Here is a 26,131-nt window from a genome sequence, read left to right as displayed (position 1 = left end):
TTGTTAATGGGCTCTCAAAAAATATTTTTAAAAAATCCACGTTTGTTAATGGGCTCTCAAAAAATATTTTTAAAAAATCCACGTTTGTTAATGGGCTCTCAAAAAATATTTTTAAAAAATCCACGTTTGTTAATGGGCTCTCAAAAAATATTTTTAAAAAATCCACGTTTGTTAATGGGCTCTCAAAAAATATTTTTAAAAAATCCACGTTTGTTAATGGGCTCTCAAAAAATATTTTTAAAAAATCCACGTTTGTTAATGGGCTCTCAAAAAATATTTTTAAAAAATCCACGTTTGTTAATGGGCTCTCAAAAATTTTTTTTAAAAAATCCACGTTTGTTAATGGGCTCTCAAGAAATATTTTTAAAAAATCCAAGTTTGTTAATGGGCTCTCAAAAAATATTTTTAAAAAATCCACGTTTGTTAATGGGCTCTCAAAAAATATTTTTAAAAAATCCACGTTTGTTAATGGGCTCTCAAAAAATTTTTTTAAAAAATCCACGTTTGTTAATGGGCTCTCAAGAAATATTTTTAAAAAATCCACGTTTGTTAATGAGCTCTCAAAAAATATTTTTAAAAAATCCATGTTTGTTAATGGGCTCTCAAAAAATATTTTTAAAAAATCCACGTTTGTTAATGGGCTCTCAAAAAATATTTTTAAAAAATCCACGTTTGTTAATGGGCTCTCAAAAAATATTTTTAAAAAATCCACGTTTGTTAATGGGCTTTCAAAAAATATTTTTAAAAAATCCACGTTTGTTAATGGGCTCTCAAAAAATATTTTTAAAAAATCCACGTTTGTTAATGGGCTCTCAAAAAATATTTTTCCACGTCCACGTTTGTTAATAGCTTTTCAAAAAATATTTTTCCACGTCCACGTTTGTTAATGGGCTCTCAAAAAATATTTTTAAAAAATCCACGTTTGTTAATAGCTTTTCAAAAAATATTTTTCCACGTCCACGTTTGTTAATAGCTTTTCAAAAAATATTTTTCCACGTCCACGTTTGTTAATGGGCTCTCAAAAAATATTTTTAAAAAATCCACGTTTGTTAATGGGTACTCAAAAAATACTTTTAAAAAATCCACGTTTGTTAATGGGCTCTCAAAAAATATTTTTAAAAAATCCAAGTTTGTTATTAGCCCCTCAAAAAAATATTTTTAAAAAATCCACGTTTGTTAATAAAATATTTTTAAAAAATCCACGTTTCTTAATAGACCCTTAAAAATATTTTTAAAAAATCCACGTTTCAATAGACCCTTAAAAATATTTTTAAAAAATCCACGTTTCTTAATAGAACCTCAAAAATATTTTCAAAAAATCCAAGTTTCTTGAAAATATTTTTAAAAAATCCACGTTTCTTAATAGAACCTCAAAAATATTTTTAAAAAATCCAAGTTTCTTGAAAATATTTTTAAAAAATCCACGTTTCTTAAAAATATTTTTAAAAAATCTACGTTTCTTAAAAATATTTTTAAAAAATCCACGTTTCTTAAAAATATTTTTAAAAAATCTACGTTTCTTAAAAATATTTTTAAAAAATCCACGTTTCTTAAAAATATTTTTAAAAAATCTAAAATCCACGTTGGTTAATAAACCTTCAAAAAATATTTTTAAAAAATCTAAAATCCACGTTGGTTAATAAACCTTCAAAAAATATTTTTAAAAAAACTAAAATCCACGTTGGTTAATAAACCTTCAAAAAATATTTTTAAAAAATCCACGTTTGTTAATAGACCCTCAAAAAATATTTTTAAAAAATCCACGTTTGTTAATAGACCCTCAAAAAATATTTTTAAAAAATCCACGTTGGTTAATAGACCCTCAAAAAATATTTTTAAAAAATCCACGTTTCTTAAAAATATTTTTAAAAAATCTACGTTTCTTAAAAATATTTTTAAAAACTCCACGTTTCTTAATAGACCATCAAAAAATATTTTTAAAAAATCCACGTTTCTTAAAAATATTTTTAAAAAATCTACGTTTCTTAAAAATATTTTTAAAAACTCCACGTTTCTTAATAGACCCTCAAAAAATATTTTTAAAAAATCCACGTTTCTTAATAGACCCTCAAAAATATTTTTAAAAACTCCACGTTTCTTAATAGACCCTCAAAAATATTTTTAAAAAATCCACGTTGGTTAATAGACCCTCAAAAAATATTTTTAAAAAATCCACGTTTGATAATGGGCTTTCAAAAAATATTTTTAAAAAATCCACGTTTATTGATAGCCACTCAAAAAATATTTTTAAAAAATCCACGTTTGTTGATGGGCTCTCAAAAAATATTTTTAAAAAATCCACGTTTGTTAATGGGCTCTCAAAAATATTTTTAAAAAAACCACGTTTGTTAATGGCACACCAAAAAATATTTTTAAAAAATCCACGTTTGTTAATGGCACACCAAAAAATATTTTTAAAAAATCCACGTTTGTTAATGGGCTCTCAAAAAATATTTTTAAAAAATCCACGTTTGTTAATAGCCCCTCAAAAGTTATTTTTAAAAAATCCAAATTTTATAATCATCTTTGTAATGAGGTCTAATGCTGAGCTTGTCATTATCTATGTAAATTTTTAGTTTTTCTGTTTTTCATAGTAAAATCTTCATTACTTTTGTGCCTTATCTTTAAAGTAGCAAACGTTTGGTGTTCCGAATTTTTATTTTCTTTACCTTGAAAACAAGAGGGAGGAAAACCGGGAAATTTAAATATAAACTACATCTCCCATTCTCCCCTCATCTCCAATGGGATTAAGCGATGATTCTGTGCTCTCTTATCTTAGGTAGCAACAACATAAAAGAAACCACCATTTCCAAGAAAAAACAAAGGGAAAATCGAAAAAAAAAACTGAAGTAATTTAAATAAAGTAAACTTTCACTTTTGCATTTAATCCGTACATCTGTTACTTCGCTCCCACCTTCACACCACACACATCGCATCATCAGCAGCTTCAGGTATTACTTGTGGTGCCCTGCTAACGTAGAGGCTGTAATTTTGTGGTTAACAATGCCTGACCGCATTTGGTAGTTTTTCTTTCAATTTTCATTTAAGAGCAGTTTTTCCTTTATTCCGTTTATTTGTTTGTTCGTTCAATGTGCGATTTTATTTTAAGATAATAATGGTTTAATAGATAAATGTTTTTTTCTTTTTTGCAATTCATTTATTTTTTCATTTACAAAACCATAACACATGCTGGGCGATAATAAATTGTGGTTTTGTTAAAAATAAAATGAATATAACTCGAAAGCAGTTTTAGGTATTTCCCCGATATAATTAATGATCATATGAATTTGTATTACGCACACAATGTGAATCATCGAAATAAAGTCTTTGGGCAAAATCCGTTTTAGAACATTCTGAATTCAACTTAGCGATTTCTGTCTGTCTGTATGTCCGTCCGACCGATTGCGCACACATAAGAATAAGGGACAAAATTCATTTTCTTTTCATTTCCAGGAAAAAACCTAGTAGACCTTAACATTCAGATTAAGGTTTCTTGAAATATGTGGATTTCAGACATACAGGGTAAGTTGAAAAAACTGCAACCAACTTAAGACTGCTGTCATTTATGAGAATTTTCCAGAAAAAAAGTTATTTGTGATCGAATTCAAGCGTGATAGTGTGATTTCTTTATAAAGAAAGAAGCGATTTGGTCGAAACCCGCTTCGTAGTGACCGAAAAATGGCTCGTGAGCTGAACATATCGCAATATTCCATTCGGCAAATATTGAAAAATTAGCTCGGGGTAAACCCATTGGAATTCCAAAAAGTGCAAGAACTTACACCGCAACGAAAGAAAATGGACTCAAAAGAGCTAAAGAGTTCCTTCGCTTGGTCGAAAGTGGTGAACTGCCGAATTTGGTTTTCTCCGATGAGAAAACATTTGTTGTTCAGTAGATTGTAAACAAAGGCAAACAAAATGATCGTATTTACTTGCCAAAGAGGTCAGCTGAAAATGTGCACCTTCGGTTGGCCACCAGAACGAACTCAAGTGCCAAATATTTAGGCCGCAGACCTTGGACATTCCAACAGGACTCAGTACAATCGCACTCAGGACGCGCCACCCAAGAATGGTTACAAAATGAGGTTCCTCGCTTAATTTCCAGCCCACAATCGCCACCAAAGTCTCCGGATATCAATCCGTTGGACTATTGTGTCTGGAGTATTTGGAAAAGCAAGGTTGATACTAAAAAATACCATAGTGTCAATCAACTCAAGCAAGCGCTTCGCCGGGAATGGCCCAAAATACCGCAAAGCAACATTCGGGCAGCGTGCGACGGTTTCATTGGCTGTTTGAAGGCCATAATTCGTGCCAAAGGTGACCAATTCGAACAAATCTAAACTTATTCTAAAATTTCATGCTATTTCCGACATTTTTTGCTTTCATTCAATAAAATTAAAAAAAAAAAAAAAAAAAACAATGTAAAAATTATGACGTTTGACTTTGTTGAAGTTTTTTTATCTCGCCTTAAGAAACGGCTTTGGTCTGAAGAGGAGACTTCTTAAAGGCCTTTAGCCTATAGACAATATGTTAAGGACCTTCAATCTACAGAACACAGGTCCTTGGTTTATAATAGACATTTTAAAGATTTTCTGTTTAAATCTCTGCTAAATCTTCTGTCTTCCATACATAGAAGACCTCTTAAAATCTTCTACTAAAGGCCTTACGGATTTACGGAAGGTTTTTTTAAGTTTTTCGGTGTGTAAAGGACTTCAGCCGATAGAAGGCGAATTTGAGGACTATTGACTATAGACGGAATTTTAAAAGTTATCGGTTCTTCTAAAAGCCTTAGAAGACCATTTAAACCTCTTCGGTCTTCAGCAGATCTGTTAACGAATTTTATAAGAGTAATTAAACAAAAAAAATGGTCCATTGTAGATATGATGGTTTTTTGGTTTTTAGTAGGTTTTTTTAAAGGCTTCTCCACAGAAGACCCGTAAATGACTTTCTTGTTACTGGAAACTCAACTGATCAAAATTGTAAAAAATTCTTCAATTTCGGGTATACCCTTATATGGGGGCTTTACTAAAACGAGGACCGACATGACGCATATTTGTACAAATAATTGAACCATCGGGCTGTATCAAATATAAAGGTCCTATCTTCAAAGGCTATATAATGGCCCTGAAAAAGTTTGGCCAGATAACCCAAATTCCTTGTGGGATATTGGGATAGTGTTATAACTGATCCGTTGCCAATAATTTACTTTGCAATTCTATCCGCCGTTCTTCTCTGCCACATTTGGGTCCCCATAGATATTGACCTCAATTTTGTATTTTTTTTTCGCAATTTTACAATTTAACAAATCGTTAGCAGATGTTTATGACCAGGCCACCGCAAAAAAAAGAAAACAAAAAGTCTTATTGACAGTTTCTTTGTATCGCCTGTAAATTGGCATTTGCAAAATACAAAAAAATGACTTTAAAATATTTATTACTGTCTGTCAGTTTGGTCGACCGGTTGGTCGGTTGGTAGGTCTGTCACTTGCTGGCATAATTCCCATATGTAAATGACAAAGATACACATTCGAGCTCACACAAGGAAAGGCATGAATAATGAAACCAGGTAAATGTAAGTGTTTTTTTTTTCCTTTTTGTTGTTACCTTGTAGTTTGTGCTTCCTGAAAGCGAAATGTGTTAAACATTTCATATTTTATGGGATTAGTTTTCATTTTTTTCGAATGCCCATCTATTAAAATTAATTGCTTGGTCGAGGGTAAGTATACACCTCATTACCATGTCATCTTTGACCAAAAAGGATACTATAGACTAGTAGTACTGATAGACCAGAGGCATTTTAGTTACACTGTTCGACACAAAAAATAATTGCAGAGAACAATATAGTAGATTATATAAGTAAACAAAAGTAAAGGTGTGACAATGTATCGGTGATTTGAAAGTTGATATCGCAAAGTTAAACTTACAAGGCAAGATTCACCCTCGTTTACATTTTTTGAAATCTTCGGATTAAGATTCCTTTGAATCAGTTTATATAAAGCACTGGCTATTGGAAAGTCAAACTATAAACAAGTAAAAAAGCTGTAAGTTCGGCCGGGCCGAACTTTGAATACACCTCACCATTTGCAAGGAATTTGGCAATTTTCAAAAAAATAAAATTCGTTAAAAATTCTGTTAAAATCCTAAAACATACCGAATGTAAACGTTATATTAGGGTATATACGACGACGTGGACCTGCATAGACAACTTTTGTCGTAAGCCATTACAATATTCAAAGGCGAAATTTGAAAAAAAAAATCGGTGAATAATGTAGCTAAAATTATCAAAATACCGAATATCGGGAGGTACCAATATATGGGGGCTATACCAAAACGTGAACGTGCACAGACAATTTTCTGTCATAGGTTGTAGTGTCCATAAAGAATTTCAAATACCAAGTTTGAAACAATTCCGGCGAATAATGTCGCTCAATTCATCAAAGTACCGAATATCGGGAGGTACCGTTATATGGGGGGGCTAAACGAAGACGTTGACCTGCACAGACAATTTTTTTGTCATGGGCTGTAGTAGCAATTAGGAACTTCAAATACCAAATTTGAAACCATTCCGGTGAATAATGTCGCCAAAACCATAAAAATACCGAATATCGTGAGGTACCGTTACATGAGGGCTATACGAAGACGTGGACCTGCACAGAGAAACTCCTGTCTTAGGCTGTAGTATCCATTACGAACTTCAAATACCAAATTTGAAACAATTCCGGTGAATAATGTCGCTAAAATCGTCAAAATACCGAATGTCGGTAGGTACCTGCACAGATAATTTTCTGTCATAGGATGTAGCATCCATTACGAACTTCAAATACCAAATTTTAAACAATTTCGGTGAAAAATTTTGCTTAAATCATCGACATACCGAATATCGGGATGTGCCGTTATATGGTGGCTATACCATAACGTGGACCTACATAAACCCATTTTCAATATCAAATGTCCTGCAGACATAATATACATTTGAGTAACATTTTATCAACCTTCTTCATTTCGTTCGGAAGCTAGAGAGATTTCCACAGACGGACGAACATAGCTAAATCAACATAGAATTTTATTCTGATCCAGAATATGACATACTTAATGTTCCCTCCATACTATGGTGGAGGCTATAATAACGATAGTAACTCTCCGCTCTGTTTAATATCGTTTCCCAAGACCCTAGCCTAACACATATTACAATAATGTGGACTTCTCTTTGCGTATTGTGTTCATCTCCGTGTCTCTTTGTATCCACATTCATTCATATGCTGCATTTGTCGGAACACTTTGCTTAACCCAATATACCCTCCTCAGGCCCGCGGCAGCACACATTACAACCACCACACAAACTACGTTAATTAGTTGATGACCTACTATTCGGTTTGCGGCACTACATTAAGACTAGTTAGCTGTGTAGCTAGCTTCCCATGCCTCCCTCTCCCATCACATTATAGCACCCATCATCACTTGTGTACGGCCCTATATTTACCCTCTACCACTGGCGGTGGTGGCGGGGTAGTTGGCAAATACTTGAAACTGAACAAACCAAAAAAAAACAAAACTTGGTGAATTTGAAATTATTAACAAATGTGTTAACAGAATGGAAAAAAAGAGGAGAACTTTAATATTCCGCTGTTAATTACAGGCTCTGTGCAAATAGGTGCCTATTAGCGTTATTAACTGCAAGTATAAGTCATGCATTGACTATTATTCATGTCTATTGTTGATAGACAGATACGTTTTTGTATTTTTATATTTCTTTGAAAAAAAAAAAAATAAATAGAAGACCTCCAGGTCATCTACAGGAGACCTCCTCCAGGTCATCTATAGAAGACCTCCTCCAGGTCATCTATAGAAGACCTCCTCCAGGTCATCTATAGAAGACCTCCTCCAGGTCATCTATAGAAGACCTCCTCCAGGTCATCTATAGAAGACCTCCTCCAGGTCATCTATAGAAGACCTCCTCCAGGTCATCTACAGAAGACCTCCTCCAGGTCATCTACAGAAGACCTCCTCCAGGTCATCTACAGAAGGCCTCCTCCAGGTCATCTATAGAAGACCTCCTCTAGGTCATCTATAGAAGACCTCCTCCAGCTCATCTATAGAAGACCTCCTCCAGCTCATCTATAAAAGACCTCCTCCAGGTCATCTATAGAAGACCTCCTCCAGGTCATCTATAGAAGACCTCCTCCAGGTCATCTATAGAAGACCTACTCCAGGTCATCTATAGAAGACCTACTCCAGGTCATCTATAGAAGACCTACTCCAGGTCATCTATAGAAGACCTACTCCAGGTCATCTATAGAAGACCTACTCCAGGTCATCTATAGAAGACCTACTCCAGGTCATCTATAGAAGACCTACTCCAGGTCATCTATAGAAGACCTACTCCAGGTCATCTATAGAAGACCTCTTGAGGTCATCTATGAGACGACCTCTTGACGTCATCTATAGAAGACCTCTTCCAGGTCATCTATAGAAGACCTCCTCCAGGTCATCTATAGAAGACCTCCTCCAGGTCATCTATAGAAGACCTCCTCCAGGTCATCTATAGAAGACCTCCTCCAGGTCATCTATAGAAGACCTCCTCCAGGTCATCTATAGAAGACCTCTTCCAGGTCATCTATAGAAGACCTCTTCCAGGTCATCTATAAAAGACCTCTTCCAGGTCATCTATAGAAGACCTCTTCCAGGTCATCTATAGAAGACCTCTTCCAGGTCATCTATAGAAGACCTCTTACAGGTCATTTATAGAAGACCTCTTACAGGTCATTTATAGAAGACCTCTTACAGGTCATCTACATAAGACCTCCTACAGGTCTTCTTTATATACGACCTCCTACTGGTCATCTATAGAAGAAGTAGGTATATAGACCTACAGGTTATGTATAGAAGATCTCCTATAGATCTAAGATTTTTAGGTCATCTGTAGATGCCCTTGAGGTTTTTTGTTTCTCTTCAATAGGGTGCCCACTGTAACCAATCACCGTAGAAGCTTCTATCCATTTGAAATACCGTCTAAATTAAGTCATAAACCCCTTAATGGATGGTGTAATAAAAAGAATAAATAAAAATTCAGCAATTCCGATACGAGTGCAAAATTGTTCTACGTTTTCATTCGTTGTCGGTGTTTATGGCGTAGCAGATAACACCAATTAATCGAAATTCATATCTCGATATCGAACATAAAATGAGAATATTGGCACGCAACGAATAGAAGCAGCCACGTTATCTTCGATATTATTGTGTCAATTTTCAGTGTCAAAATTAATATCGCCTCGAAGATGACAAATGGCAAAGGTGTTAATAACCAAAACAAATATTAAAAATGCAGGGTGAGAATATTTTTTTGTTCAGATGTTGAAATTCTAGGTGTGGGAATTTTTTGGGTTTTAAATTATTTCTGTAAATATTTTGAAACAATCTTGATATTGACAGTGGAGTTCAGATACCCCATCACAGCTTGTGAAGTACACCCTTAAGAGTATGTACAAATTTCGTTTGAGATAAGAAATTTTTATGGGAGATACAATGACATAAGTTCGCTGTCCTCCCATTTCGGTTAAAAACATTTCGATATAAAACTATCCGGTGGTATTTTGGTCTACTTACGAATATACTGCGAAAAAAATATTAACACTTACCTGAAAAGAAAAAAAAAAACAATTAGATTTAATATTCAAGATATTACTTTTTTTAAAGAACTATCGGAGCTCTAAGCGTGGATTTTTTAAAAGAATTTTTCCAAAGACCAACAGAGCTCTAAGCGTGGATTTTTTAAAAGAATTCTTCCAAAGACCAACAGAGCTCTAAGCATGGATTTTTAAAAGAATTTTTCCTAAGACCAACAGAGCTCTAAGCGTGGATTGTTTAAACGAATTTTTCTAAAGACCAACAGAGCTCTAAGCGTGGATTTTTTAAACAAATTTTTCCAAAGACCAACAGAGCTCTAAGCATATATTTTTTTAAACGAATTTTTCTAAAGACCAACAAAACTCTAAGCCTGGTTTTTTTTAAATATTTTTTCCAAAGACCAACAGAGCTCTAAGCATAGATTTTTTTAAAATAATTTTCAAAGACCTGTTGGTCACCTACAGATGAGCTCTTGGCCATCAATAGAAGACCTCTTAGTCATCTATAGAAGACCTCCTGATCATCTATAGGTCTGCTATATAAGACCGCCAGGCCATCTATAGGAAAACCTGTTGGTCACCTATAGATGAGCTCTTGGTCATCAATAGAAGACCTTTTAGTCATCTATAAAAGACCTCCTGATCATCTATAGGTCTGTTATATAAGACCTCCTGGCCATCTATAGAAGACCCTCTATGTCTTATGTGCCTTCTAATTTTATCGTTCCTTTTGTGTTGCACATTCAGTGCACAACTACAGTTACATATTGCATATCTTGTGATTAACGACAATGACACTGACTATTCTCGCTCAAAACACGTTTACTTAATTATTATTTTTGTTATTATTTTTTATAGATTTTTTTATTTTTATTAATAATTTTTTGCTGCTGTCAACTTGACTGTCTAGATTTGTTATTGCTATTTTTTTTTGTTATTCTGTTATTCTTGTTATTAATGAGCTTTTGTTTAGTTTCTAGATTTTTTTTTGCATTCACGTTTTTTTTTTTTTTTTTTTTTTTTTTTTCTACACAGATTCCATTTTGGTTGTTCTGTGAGTACTTTAAAAAAAACGCAGAATACAAAAAAATCTCTGTTCAACCGTACCAAGCACGAACTATTCTCAAAATAGAAAATTTTGCAAATAAGGAAATTATTAGCAATTTCGTGGTTGTTGTCGTTGTTGTGCCGGTATTGGCCATTTACTTTGGCGATAAGCTTCGATTTATGCAATTCACTTTTATGACGTTCTATGTATTTTTTTGTTTTGTTTTGCGATTTGGAATGGAAGGAAGAGCCTTTCGAAAAATCATGGCCAGCTGATAAGAATTAGATCGTGGCTGGTTGGCTGGCTGGAATTATTAGTTTTTGTTCTATGAGCGGATTTTTGTTGTTTTGCAAGCGAAGGTAACAATATGGGCGTAGTGGTGTTATTTTCATATTGCAATTTATTTATAGAATTGGGGTCTATGTAAAAAATAAAACAAATGGGAAAACTGATAAGAATTGTAATGGAAAAATTGAAGGCGCAATAGCATTACGAAAAAGAGTGTGGTTTACGATGGAGTGGAAAAATAGTCTTTTCTTCAAAAAAAAAAAAATCTTAAAAATAAAAAAACTACACGGTAATAGCTCTGACAATAAAAATGCCCGATTATAGTTCTGAGAGCCCCAGAAACAAATTCTTAAAAAATAGGAAAAATGTTTTAATTAGAACAAAGAACATCTCCATATATATTGCGCTATTATTTTAACATTTTCCGCAATTCTACATTTTTTCATATTTTTTTTTTGTAGTTTTAAGAAAATTATTCCCTCCCCCACCAAAATATTTTATTCAGATCTGCACATTTTTTATTATTTGTATTTTATTTTAAAATTTTGCAGATGAGTTCATAGCCTTCTATTGTTTGTTTACTTCAAACTTTATTTGTTTATTGACATTTCAAATTTGCAAGAAAACAAAAATTATTGTAAATATTAGCACACACAACACACACATCTGCAACGAAAATAAATTCACTCGATAGAAAACAAAGAACCAAATGTTTTTATCGAATCCAACAAAAACAAAAACCGGATAGAGGAAGAGTTGATCTTCGGCATTGTTGTAGGTCGGCCGGTGGCTGAAATTGTAATCGCAAACCCAAACAAAACAAATGGCCAAGGTTTGTAAATATTTTTAATGGATTTCGTAAATATTCACTGGCATTATTTTCTTTTGTCGAGTATCTGAAATAAATATTTCCTGTAATTTGGATTATGAACAATGGAATTTTATTTTCATTTCAGAAATGAGAGGTGTTCCATGTACTAAATTAAAACAAAAACGTCTTTGGAAAAATTCTTTTAAAAAATTCATGCTAAGAGCTCTGGTGGTCTTTGGAAAAATTCTTTTAAAAATCCACGTTTAGAGCTCTTTTGGTCTTTGGAAAAATCTTTTAAAAAATCCACGCTTAGAGCTATGTTGGTGTTTGGAAAAATTCTTTTAAAAAATCCACGCTTAGAGCTATGTTGGTGTTTGGAAAAATTCTTTTAAAAAATTCACGCTTAGAGCTCTGTTGGTCTTTGGAAAAATTCTTTTAAAAAATCCTCGCTTAGAGCTCTGTTGGTCTTTGGAAAAAATCTTTTAAAAAATCCACGCTTAGAGCTCTGTTGGTCTTTGGAAAAAATCTTTTAAAAAAAATCCACGCTTGGAGATCTGATAGTCCTTCACAAGAACTTATTCCCTTCGGTATATGCTTCATATGCAAATTTGTCATCCAATTTTTAATTCATTTTGAAAAAAAAACAAAAGCTATGAAAAATTCATTCATGCTCCAATATTTCATGTCACACCGTTATAATAGCTGATGCAAAAAAGTTACAAACGATAGTTCTTTGTGTTTTTGTTATTAAATGTAGATTCAGATGTGAGACAATCGCTGAGACAAAAAATTTTCAAAAAAAATGTATTGCCACTGTGGTGATAATGAGTCAGTCAGGTCAGTTTATTTGTGTGTCTGTCGGTCTCTGTTGTTTAAAAATATGGCTAAAAAACAACAAAGCGGCGTTTAGTTGGTGAACTAGTTTTGCAAATGACAAAGAGTGTTAAAGTTATTTAAATATTCTGAATTTATAATTTTTAGTTTGTGACAAATTTTGAAAATATTAATTAAACTAAGATTGAAAGTGATTTTTGATTAATGAAGTAGAGACTAATTCGTAAAGGTCTAACTTGATTCGGAGAAACTCAATAAGTTGTCAGCCAAGACGAAAGGTATTACAAATCATGTCGATCCCACAGCTTTGGGGCATTTTTGTGCTTTAAGCCTATCAAGGGAGTTGTATATTAAATCACAATCTAGTGATAGTCCTTGAAAAACAAATCTTTGAAAATTTCAACCTAAGGCTCTAGCAGTTCTTGAAAAAAAAAATCGATAAAAACTTCAGTATTCATACTCGGAGAGGGTTTGGAAAAAAAACTAAAAAATCGATGCTTAGAGCTCCGATAGTCTTAAAAAATAATCCGAAATTGAAATTCCGATGTAATTGAAAAATAAATTTCAAAAATTCACCTTTAGTGTCCTTTAGTGAACAAAAAAAAGAACATTTTGTGGAATTTTCGTATCAAGATACCTTGGAATCCGTTCATTTTAGGTCCATAGTATCTTCACCAATATTACAGATAACAATACAAGGTTTATTTTGCTCAAATATTTTAACCCTCAAATGAGTCCAGAAAGGGGTCTTTTTGGTCCATTTTCCAAAATATGTTCAAAAACTCCCCTTAAACGGGATCGTAGCAAGTCAAAATATTCCGCAAATTTATTTGTCATAAATTTCTACTATAGGTCCCAGAAGACATCAAAAGCCTGAATCTTACCAAAACGCCAGGAATTCAATAATATTAAAAGTATATTTTTTGGGTTAAAGTCAAACTAAATGGGAGTTTATGTAAAAATCTGCCACTAAACATCGTTTAAGAAGACTGACATCCAAGATAAAAATGTTTCTCATCAAATTTCACCATAAGTCACTGCAGAGCAAAATTCTCTATTTTCATTGTAGTGGAAAAAAGTACTTACATTAATAAAAAAATATTCTCTATTTTATCATAAATTTTTTCTTGGGCTTTTTTCGAGTTGACGGCTCAAAGAAACACAAAATTTCGCTGTAGCCAAAAAGTATCAAAGAACGATATATTCTACACAAAACTACACTATAAATCTCGGAATAAACCATACATGTAGGTATAATAGTTAAAAAAATTGCATTCGAAATTTACATATTGCAAGTGAAAATAATTTATTTATTTTTTAATTGCCTATTTAAAACGTTTCCATTCTAAGTCAAAATGTCCCTTAAAAATTAGTTTTTTGGGGAAGGCGTCAAGGACAAAAATATTCTTCATCAAATTTCAGAATAAGTCACCAAAGAAAAAAGTACTCTTTATTTATTTTATATCATAAAAATATTTATATCAATGCTACCACAAAAAAAAGAGAAATTTTTCCTAATTTGTTTGAAAAAAAAAATTCCAAAGTCTTTTTCGAGTTCAAGCCTTAAATTTCGTTTGAAGCAAAAGAATAAATCATATACAGGTTGAGATGAAAAAACTGCAACCAATTTCAGACAGCTGTCATTTCAAAGCCACTCGTCTGATAGCTGCTAAAATTATTCCGGTGACAGCTCATTATATTGTTTACAAGCGTACAAAAGCATTTTGGTGAGAATTTTCCAGAAAAAAATATATTCGTGATGGAATTCAAGCGTGATAGTTTGATTACTTTATATTTGGCTGGAAAACCCCAAGTGGCTATCGTTAGAGAACTCCTGCATTTAAATGTTAATAAATCTTTTGTGTCTCGCAACATTGCTCGTTACCGTGATACTGGCAACGTAGCCCGACGTCAAGGAAGTTGACGGAAGAAAACAGCAACATCAGCATAAATGGTTCGAAACGAAAAGAAGCGACTTGATCGAAACCCACGTCGCAGAGGCCGAAAAATGGCTAAAGAGCTGAACATATCGCAATATTTCATTCGGCAAATATTGAAAAATGAGCTCGGGGTAAAGCCTTTGAAATTTAAAAAAGTGCAAGAACTTACACCGCAACAGAAAGAAAATAGACTCAAAAAAGGTAAAGTGTTGATTCGCTTGGCCTAAAGTGGTGGGTGTACTGTTTTTCTCCGATGAGAAAACATTCGTTGTCCAGCAGTTTGTAAACAAAGGCAAACAAAATGATCGTGTTTACTTGCCAAAGAGGTCAGCTGAAAATGTGCACCTTCGGTTGGCCACCGGAACTCAAGCCTCAAGCCGGCTAAGGTGATGGTGTGGGCCGCCATAACAGCCGATAGTCGCTCTCCGCTCGTATTAATCGACCGTGGCATTAGAATAAATGCCGAATATTATCGCCTTCGGCACACACACATTTTGGCCGCAGACCTTGGACATTCCAACAGGACTCAGCACCATCGCACTCAGCACGCGCCACCCAAGAAAGGTTACACAATGAAGTCCCTCGCTTCATTTCCAGCGCACAATGGCCACCAAAATCTCCGGATATCAATCCGTTGGACTATTGTGTCTGGAGTATTTTGGAAAGCAAGGTTGGCACTAAAAAATACCAAAGTGTCGATCACTTCAAGCAAGCACTTCGCCGGGAATGGGCCAAAATACCACAGAGCAACATTCGGGCAGCGTGTGACGGTTTCATTGGCCGTTTGAAGGCCATAATTCGTACCAAAGGTGACCAATTGGAACTAATCTAAACTTATTTTAAAATTTGATGTTATTTCCGATATTTTTTGCTTTCATTCAATAAACTTTAAAAAAAATGTAAAAATTATGGCGTTTAACTTTGCTGCAGTTTTTTTTTCTCCCCCCTGGACATCTGTCGGCCATATCGACTGATACCTTTTAACTTGTTTCTAGTAAATATTACTACTTGTCGTACCCATTTAGTGCACATTTTTTAAAACTTGCCTAGGCACCAAAACTGACGTCGTGTAAAATTACAAGATTCTAGCTTCAGCTGTTTTGTCTGGCGTTGTGCGAAATTTGAAAAAATTCGGGCACTAATTTCAAATTGTATTATACCCTCCACCTTGGAAAGGAGGGTATATTAACTTTGTCATTACGTTTGTAACATCCTTAAATATTCGTCCTAGACCCCATAAAGTATATGTATTCATAATCAGCATAAAATTCTAAGACGATTTAACGATGCCTGTCTGTCTGTCTGTTGATATCACTATACAGCCCACATTATTTGACGTAGAGCGTCAAAACTTAGCAGAATAATTTGTATTGTGTCTAGGATGGTTGGTATTGAAAATGAAATATATCGGTCCACGTTTTGGTATAGACCCCATATAATAGTACATCCCGATATTTGGTATTTTGATGATTTTTGCCACATTTTTTCATGGATTTGTCTAAAAATTGGTATTTTTACGTCATAGTGGGTCCAAGTTCGTGCGCCAAAACATTGTATGTATAGGTCCACGCATTTGTATAGCCCTATATAGTGGTACCTCTCGATATTCGGCATTTTGATGATTTTTGCCAAATTTGCCCACGAATATGTCTAAAAATATGGTGAAGGATGTCTAAATAAGGTGGAGGGTATTAAAAGTTCGGCCCGGCCGAACTTAATGTTTTTTACTTGTCTTTATTCAAAATGTTTCTCCTTTATGGGTCAGTCGCTTCAAGGAGTGAGCCGATATTGTCCATTTTCGCAGATGGCCCAACACTGAGGCAAACATTAGTATTTGCAAAGTTCGAACAAAATTGAATGATGCTTTCTCTTTCTATGAGGTAAATTGTTTTCAGTGAAAATTTTGACTTTTTGTGGAGAAAGATACCAGAAGAATTGGACCTATATTGCTCAACTCCGAGCTTAAACCAAGTTTGGTAATAATATTAACATGTACCAAGTTTGGATCAAATCGGATACCGCCTTCGAGAGTTATCGTACGCACCAGTCAGAAAGGCACATGGACGGACGGACGGAGGAACAACTCTAGATCGACCCCAAATGTCCTGAAACGGGTTTAAACCCGTTACTTCGATGAGGCACGTTTTGGCCATATCAAATGATATGTTGCCGAGATTACACAAATTAAATCAATTCTTTAATTTTCCTCAATACCCACAAAAACGCCAGGCAATCTCTCTCTCTCTCTCTCTCTCTCTCTGCGGATTCCAAAATGTGACTCATGCTGGCACTTTAATTTCTTAAAGAAAAAGATAATGTTTCTTTGTTTTATTATTTATTTACATATATTTTTGGTTAGAAAAAAAAAAAAATAAACACAAAGAATTGTAAATTATATTCAACCACTCAATGTGATTTCACATAAATAAAACAAACACTCAAGAGAAATGTGTGACTTTTTTTGGGGAGAGGGAAAAAAAAAAAGGGGGGGGGGGGGGTTTTCAACAAAACCATCAACGACCGCAAGCCACAAGTCAGGGCTACAACAATCCAACCCAAAGCAGTCAAGAGACATCATTGTCAAGTACAAAATGCAGAAGAAGAAGAAGAAGAAGCCAAAGGAGAGCAGAGACAACCGAATTTGTAATGGTAATGAAAGCGTAATAAATTCAAAATTCTCAGCACGACTGAGTGGCTGCCTGGCTGGTCGGCTAACTGACTGACTGACTCTGAATCTGGCTGAGGTCACAAAAGCAATAAACTATCATTTTTAAAAAGCAGCAGCAGCAACAACAACAAACAACAATATATGACAATAAAACAAAATAGTAGAGAAAAAACGAAAAAATTACAATTTATTTTTCAATGAAAAGAAATGGAAAAAATGTAACCAATTTCCAACAGCAACAGCAACAACAGCAGTACCACGACGACCAAATATACATACATATATTATGCGACAATTGACAATGATCGCTTTTACAGGCAAATGCCAGTTTGTCTGTCTGCCAGACCGACCGTCCGTCTGCCAGAGTCTACCATGAATTGCTATGCGTTTCTGTAACCACCATATGTTTGTCTACAAAAGTCTCGGCTTTCATTACTTTTTTCTTCCATTATTGTCTGCGGGATTGATTTTGGTTTTTGGGGAGTGAGGGAGGTAGGGATTGATGGTATGTTAAGCTTTATTGAATCTGCTCAATTTTCAAAATGTACAGAGAGAGTCATAAATGGGTGTGCATATTACTCTATGCAACAAATACAATATCAAAAGCCAAATTTGGTCAGGCCGAACTTTTAGTACCCTCCACTATTAAAAACTAACTAAAGAAATTCCGTTGAAAAATTCCACTATAGTTTAAAAATTCCGAATATGAGGTGTTATAGTTATGAGGAGCTTTACTAAAATGTGGACCCCAACAGCCAATTATATGGCAGTGAAGGTGGTGCATATTACGAACTCCCAACTCCATGTTTAAGATAACTCTGCTGAAAAATGTAGCTAAACTCATCGGGTTTGGAGGTACTGTTATATGGGGGCTATACAAAGATGGTTGACCTGTATGAGTAATTTTCTGTCGTAGGAGGTAGTGCCCCTACAACACATAGAGGTAAGGGTATTATGTCTTTGTGCATTTATTTGTAACATGGAGAAGGAAGCGAGATAGCCCCATAGTTACTTTTGAGGATCTTCATAGAAACACGTTCTGAGTCAATTTATGCATGTCAGACCGTTCGTCCATCCTTCCGTTCATGTATTCTTGTGAACAAACTGCAGGTCGCATTTATTATGCGATTGAGATGAAATTTTGCAAACAATATTTGCTTGACCCAAGGACGAACCCCGTTGAAATTGGATATAGCTCCCATACATATATGTATATTCAGCCGATTTCCGATTAATAGTGCACCAAATTGTCAATATCAGTCCAAAAGTCCTGAATTTTGGTACATCCGACCGAATTCAGCCTAGAAGCAAGTACATAGAATTCGGAGAAAATTGGTTCAGATATAGTTATAGCTACCATATATATGTTTCATCCAATTTGGTGTTTAAGTCCCCCACATTCGTAATATGAACCCCACAAGAATGAAGTTTGGTATCAGATATTAGATACAGCCCAGAAATACCTCTGCCAAATTGTATCAAGATCAGTTCAGATTTGGATATAGCTCCCATATATATCTTCCACCGATTTCGGGTTAATAGTGCCAATATCTGCTCAAAAGTCCAGAATTTTGGAACATCCAACCGAATTCAGTCTAGAAGCAGGTACATCAAATTAAGAAAATCGGTTGAGATATAGCTAGAGCTCCCATATATATATTTCATTTCACCAATTTGGTGTTTAAGCCCCCCACATTCGTAATATGCACCCCACAACAATGATGTATGGTATCAGATATTAGATACAGCCCAGAAATACTTCTGCCAAATTGTATCAAGATCGGTTCAGATTTAGATATAACTCCCAAAAGTCCTTAAACATAGAATTCGGAAAAAATCGGTTCAGATATAGCTCCCCCCAAATTCGTAATATGCATTCGACAACAATGATATTTGATACCAGATATCTTACAGAGCTCGGAAATACCTTGCCAAATTTTATAGATATCGGCTAAAGATTTCAAAATACCGAATATAGGGAGGTACCATTATATGGAGGCCATACGAAGAAATGGACCAGCATAGGCAATTTTTTGTCACAGGTTGTAGAACCCATTAACAACTTCAAATACGAAATTTGAAATAATTTCGGTGAATAATGTCGCTAAAATCATTAAAATACCGAATATAGGGAGGTATCGTTATATGGGGGCTATACGAAGACGCAGACCTGCATAGCCAATTTTCGGTGACAGCCTGTAGTATCAAATACGAACTTCAAATGCGAAATTTGAAACAATTCCGGTGAATAGTGTAGCTAAAATCATCAAAATACCGAATATAGGGTGGTACCGTTATATGGGGGCTATACGAAGAAGTGGACAAGCATAGGCAATTTTCAGTCACAGGTTGTAGAACCCATTAACAATTTCAAATACGAAATTTAAAACAATTCCGGTAAATAATGTCGCTAAAATCGTCAAAATACCGAATATTGGGAGGTACCATTATGGTAGACCTATAGGAAAGGCTGTTAGGTCACATTAGGAACTTCAAATATGAAATTTGAATCAATTCCGGTGGATAATGTCGCCAAAATCATTAATATACCGAGTATCAGGAGGTACCGTTATAGGGGACCTATACGAAGACGTAGACCTATATTACCAGGTGACAGGCTGTAGTAGCAATTAGGAACTTCGAATACGAAATTTGAAACAATTCCGGTGAATAATGGCGCCATAATAATTAATATAACGAATATAGGGAGGGGTGCCGTAATAGGGGACCAATACATTGCCAATTTTCGGTGACAGGCTGTAGTAGCAATTAGGAACTTCAAATACAAAATTCGAAACAATTTCCGTGAATATAAAATACCAAATATAGGAAGGTACCATTATATGGGGGATATACGTAGACGTGGACCTGCATAGGTAGTTTTCTTTAACAGGCTGTAGAACCCCTACGAACTTTTATTGCGAAATTTGAAATAATGGGTATATAGCCTATTAGCAACACCAAAAGTCCTGCAGACCAAACACACATTTGAGTAAAATTGCGTGAACCTACTTCAATTCGTTCGGAGGATACAGTGATTTCCACATACGGACAGACAGGCGGACGGCCATCGCTAAATCGTCATAGAATTTTATGCTGATCGAGAATATATACTTTGTGGTGTTCTAGAATTTATATTTCGAGGTGTTACAAACGTTTTGTCATTCCATTTAATATACCCTCCACACTGTGGTGGAGGGTATAATGAAGGCGAACATTCGAGGATAAGACACTTGAAAGATTCCTACCATAAGTGTAAACCACATTTGTGCAGATCTTTCGAATATTCCCCTTGTTTGCTTTACAGGGATAACTTGTGAATGTTCAAAATCAACAAACATTACATGCCCTCCGAGCCCCCACTCAAACCCATCCTCTCAAACACCACACCAAGAGTGAATAATTGTTTGCCAATGCCACAAGAATTGCAATACAAAATATTGTCACTTTGTTTATGCAATAACTTGGGCGAGGACAAAAGAAAATTTACAACAACGACAACAACAATAATAAAAAAAGAAATCACAACAATGGCAAATTGCATATTTTGCAAAAAAAAAAAAAACGACAACAGACAACGAATGAATCGACCCTAAACTCTTCAAGTCTGCTCCTCATCGACAATGAACGACACTTTAGCAGAAGGAATGCCTGCTCCTCCTTTCAGTGGACTTTGACAAACAACATTTCATGGTTCCATGGCATTTCTTTGGAAAAGTAAGAAGGGATAAAAGAGAAGAGAACTACAAATCACGACAATTGAATTAAAAAAAAAAAAAAAACAAATTTGCCGTAAAAAACTGTCTTCAAAAAAAAGTGAAAGAAAGGCATTCCTTTATGGAGTCTTTATCAAAATCTGATCTGGATATCAAGACTTAATATTGGGCATATGTTTGTCATGCCCTATTCCGTTTGTGAGTGTGCGCTATACGCATGTTTGCTGGGTGATTTGTCGTTAAGATATTGCCATTACATTTCATTTCGCTTCTTAACACCCACCCGTCCGAGAACACTAACTGGCATTCGGTGGATAAGCTCCTCATGTTTCAGAGGAAAGTTGGAAGGTTCATTTCGTTTGGCATGAAAGCATTCGTTTGTTGGAGGGAATGGCTGACTCGCAGCCAGCCCAACCAATCTGTGCCTACACTACCCCACCCACAAGTGGCCTCTTTTTTTCCGAGTCTTTTGCATTTCGAAACACTAAATGAAAACATATGGGCCGAGCTGGGTATTACAAGAGGTTACCAGCCAGTCATCCATCCATCTAAACGTTCACCCAGCTACATTCTTAGCGTAGTCAGTCAGTCAGTCAGCCAGCCATGCGTCGTTCGCTCACATTCATACGTATATATTTATTTATTAATAAAAACAAACTATTGCTTTTAATATTGTCTATCTATTCTCTTTTGGACGTCAGTCTGTCTAACTACCTCACTTTACATGGAAATTGTGTTTTTCTACGATTTACAGTGGAGAACAAAAGTGAAAGTGGATTTTTTTGTGTGTGGTACTCACGTAGATGGTATAAAATTATTTTCAACTTACCTGAAAAAATAGAAAAGAAACATTTATTAATAAATTATTCAATTACTAAAAAATAAAGTAATCCAATAAAAAACTAAAGGAAACGAGAAAAACACAACACGGGTCGTCTTTGGCTAGAAGATATGAAGTGATTTAAAATATCTCAAGACGTCGTCTAAACCTAAAAAACTGCAAGATATTCTGGTACAGAGGAAACCTCAAGGGAAATTCTTCATAGAAATAACCCCCTTAAGAGGGTATAGATAGAAGACCTTATGGGGTCTTCTTGGACTAGTAGGGAGCCGCATGGGATCTCCTTCAGAGAAAAGACCTCGGGGTCTTCTTCACAGAAAAGACCTCCGGGTCTTCTTCACAGAAAAGACTATTAGAGAGAAGACCACATGACTTTCTCACAGAAAAGCCCACAGAGTTTTCTTCATATGGAAGACATCAAAAGTTCTTCTTCGCCAAAAAGACCTTAAGGAGTCTTCTTCCCATAGACGACGTAAAGGGGAATCTTCATCCAGAAAAGACCTAAAAGGGAATCTTCTTCCATAGAAGAATTACTACAGGGGTCATTTTCGTCCCCTAGGGGTCTGTTCGTCTATTTATCGTCTCTAGAAGACCTCCAGAAGCCGTCTTCGTCCACAGAAGACCTATAGAAATCTATAGGGATCTTTCGTCAATTTTCGCCCAGAAGCGTCAGGGGGTATTCTTTGCAGAGAAGACTTCAATGGGGTTTTCTTCTCAGGGAAGACCTAAAGGGAAATCTTCATCAATATAAGACCTCAGGGGTCATTTTCGTCCTCTAGGTGTATTTTCGTCATTTTAAGACATCAAGGGGTCTTCTCCACAGAGAAGACCTAAATGGGTCAGTTTTGTTCGATGTCCACAAAAGATATCAAGCGATTATCTTTACCGAGAAGACCTTTACCTTCCATCTTTGCAGAGAAGAACTAAAAAAGTCTACATGTGCAGAGGATTTGTAGAGTCATCCCAACCCGCCAATAGAAAAGCTAAAGAGCCGCCGTCAGGCCAATAAAAAGCTAAAAATCTCTCCTTCTATTAAAGAGCTTCTAATTCCATAAAGGAGCAGGGGATCTCTTCTTCTACAGAAAGCTAGAGAGCTCTTAATCTTCTTCTGAATGTTTCTCTCTTTATGTTCTATAGAGATACGGAGAGAGCTACTCTTATTCTTCTGTAGAAGGACAGGACAGCTCTTCTTCTATAGAAAAACTAAGGGGCTCTTTTTTTTTCTCCTATTAAAAATCTGAAGAGATCTTCTTCTATAGAAAAGCTGAAGAGCTCTCCTCCTTCTATAGAAGAGCTGTGAAGAGAGTTATAGATCTGAAGAGTTCTTCTTTTATAGAAGAGCTGGAAGAGCTCTTCTTCTCCCATACAATAGTTGGAGAGCTCTTCAGTACCTATAGAAAAGCAGGAGGGAATTAAAGAGCTCTTTCTCTAAAGAAGTTCTAAAGAGTTCTTCTAAAGAAGAGCTAAAGAGCTCTTAATTTTCTTCTGAAGATTTTTCTTTTTATGTTCTATAGAGAGCTGAGGAGATATTCTTTGTGCTGAGGTCCTCTTTTTTCCTCCATGGATGACCTAAGAACACTCTTCTTCATTCACATAAGAACTAAGACGTTTTTCTTCTTCCTAGTTAAGACGAAACTTGGCTCATCGAAATAACGTTTTTTGACCCCAGGTCTCTTTGGACCAAATCGGTTTTAGGACATTTGGAGTCGATATACAGTTGTTCCGTCTGTCTGTATGGCTGGTGAGAACGATAACTCTCGAAGTGAGTATCCGATTTGATCCAAACTTGGTACATCGTAATATTATTGTCAAGCTTAGATTGAGTTCAGAAATGGGCTATATCGATCCACTTCTTCTGGTACCTTCCCCACAAAAAGTCCAAATATTCAAAGAAAATAATTTTAACTCAAACAAAGAGAAAGGGTCATCCAAATTTGTGTAAACTTTTCAAATATCAATATTTTTGTCAGTGATAGGTCTGATGCGAAATTGACCCATTAAGAACCTCCACACAAAGGGTTAAAATATTGAATAATTATATCTCTTATAAAATGTGATATAAGAGTCCGATTGTCTGCAAATTTCACATATCCCAATAGCTTTACTGATATATGATCTGGTGTGAAGATAGAATATATCAGTCCAATCCTACTGGTACCTCCCCACAAGGGAAAAAAAATTTTAATAATTATGTCTCATAATTGTCTTCAAATTTCACATATCCCAATAGTTTTACAAAGTCATAATCTGATGTGAAGATGGAATATATCAGTCCACTGGTCCTGGTACCTCCACCACAACTGTCAAAATTTTGAAAAATTATGAAGCTCATAAAACACGATATGAGCATTCTATTAATTTCAAAATCGACACATCTCAATATTTCTATCAACACAAGATCTAGTGTGAAAATGGGATATATCGGTCTACTCGTTCAAAAATTTTGCATGGCAATGAAGTTCGTAAAACGCTAAATGACCAGCCGTTTCCTTTCAAACCGCACACATCTCAACATTTATTTTAGGACAAGATCTTAAGTGAATGTAGTAAATATCAGAAACCTTTTCTTTTGTGGAAAACCTTAGAAGCTCTTCTTTTGATTGAGACGGGCTGATCTTCTTCTATGGGAAAACTGAAAGAGTACTTCCCTGATAAACGAATAGAAAGAGCGAAATAGACAAGGTTCTCTTACCTAGGAGAAGTATTCTGCTCTGTTCCAAAATAGAAGACCATTTAATATTATGACTTTTTTAAAAATGTGATATCCTTCCTTTATTGGAAAACCATAGATCATCGAATAATGATAAAACTAAACTCCGTTTTTATGAAATAATTTTTTTTATAATAATTTTTTATTCATTTTTCATAAATGTATTTTGCCCGCTTTTGCCCCCCACTGTGTTCCCAAGTAATTTGCACTTCATTATTATGCCCAACGCCCACCCATCATCACCGACAAAATTATATTGTTTGTGTTCTTTTTGTATATATTTTCAATTAGAATAGAAAACAAAACAAAACGTTCTGCAATCAAAACGACAGCAGAGTGGGTCATGTGAAAAACATTACCCGGAGAGAGATAGTGTCAATTATGCAGAAGCAAAAATAACCAAAACAAATATAAACATGTTCGGATGAAGATAAAAAACTTAAAGATAGCGATAAGTTTAAGAGCCAAAAAGAAAAGATAAAAGCCTCAATCGATATTAGTTTGGATATGGAAAACAATGAACTAAAAATATATTCATTGAATATTCGGTATGATAGGAATATATTACCAGGTAGTGTCAAAAGTAGGCAGTTAGTTTGGGAGGAAACTTTCCATCATTCCACAAACAGTTTTTTGTCTAATGGAGGAAGAGGAAATATAAATATTCTAAATGTTCATATTCAGCCTTTTACAAACCTAAAATAGTAATTTTTTTTAATTCAGTAAGGTATTGGGTAAGGGGTGTCCTAAAATCAATTTAATTCTCTGCAGACAAGAAAAGTTGTCTAGACTCACTCCCGGAACAAATACTGACGCAAATAGAACATGAGAGAAAAGTGATCGTCAGATGATATTTCACACCATGTCCACAACAGTTGTGTTATTAAAAACAATGAAGAAGCTTAAATCATTACCTAACACATTACCTGTCACATAGCAAGTAAACGCTTCTATCATAATTCCAAGAAACTGAATTAAATTAAAACACAGGAAAAAAATAAAGTAAAACAAATGAGAAATTTGTTAGTTCGGGTCGAACTTTTAATACCCTACACCATTCGGAACGAATTTGGCAATTTTCAAAAAAAATAAAATCCGTAAAAAATCTGCTAAAATCTTTAAAATATCGAATGTAGCCGTTATATTAGGGTAAATACGACGACGTGGACATGCATAGGCAACTTCTGTCATTAGATATTAAAATATTCAAATGGGAAACTTGAAAAAAATCGGTGAATAATGTAGCTAAAATCATCAAAATACCGAATACAGTGGACCTGCACAGACAATTTTCTGTCTTAGGCTGTTGTATCCATTATGAATCTCAAATATTAAATTAAATTAAATTTTAAACAATTTCGGAAAATAATGTCGCTAAAATCGCATTTGACGCATGAGTAAAATTCTATCAACCTACTTCAATTTGTTCGGAAGCTAGAGTGATTTCCTCAGACGGACAGATAGATAAAAAGACGAATGAGAAGAAAAGTCTAGATTAAGATTTTCTAGTTAACCCCAGTAATCGAAATAAAGTTCTTCCTAATAGACTTTAAATTGAAGCCCCAAAGACTGTTGTTTGAATGATAAGTTCGTTGGGCCCCATGTCAATCGTTTACAGTCCATAGGAGAGAGCTATGCATCGGAGTTTTTTTTTTA

General features: G+C 34.8%; 1 protein-coding gene and 1 long non-coding RNA gene across 2 annotated transcripts in view; one reads left to right on the top strand and one right to left on the bottom strand.

The window, feature by feature from the left end:
* LOC101891816 (myosin-G heavy chain) overlaps positions 1–26,131 on the bottom strand; it is a 184,827-nt gene that overhangs the window by 85,667 nt on the left and 73,029 nt on the right. The window lies entirely within an intron of this gene.
* LOC131803013 (uncharacterized) lies at positions 11,456–12,494 on the top strand. The gene is made up of 2 exons (XR_009342443.1): positions 11,456–11,787; positions 11,912–12,494. It is a non-coding gene; the product is annotated as an uncharacterized LOC131803013 (long non-coding RNA).

The sequence above is a fragment of the Musca domestica genome, unplaced genomic scaffold, assembly GCF_030504385.1.
Source record: "Musca domestica strain aabys unplaced genomic scaffold, Musca_domestica.polishedcontigs.V.1.1 26, whole genome shotgun sequence".
Lineage (NCBI taxonomy): Eukaryota > Metazoa > Arthropoda > Insecta > Diptera > Muscidae > Musca > Musca domestica.
This window is presented reverse-complemented; position numbering and strand designations above follow the sequence as displayed.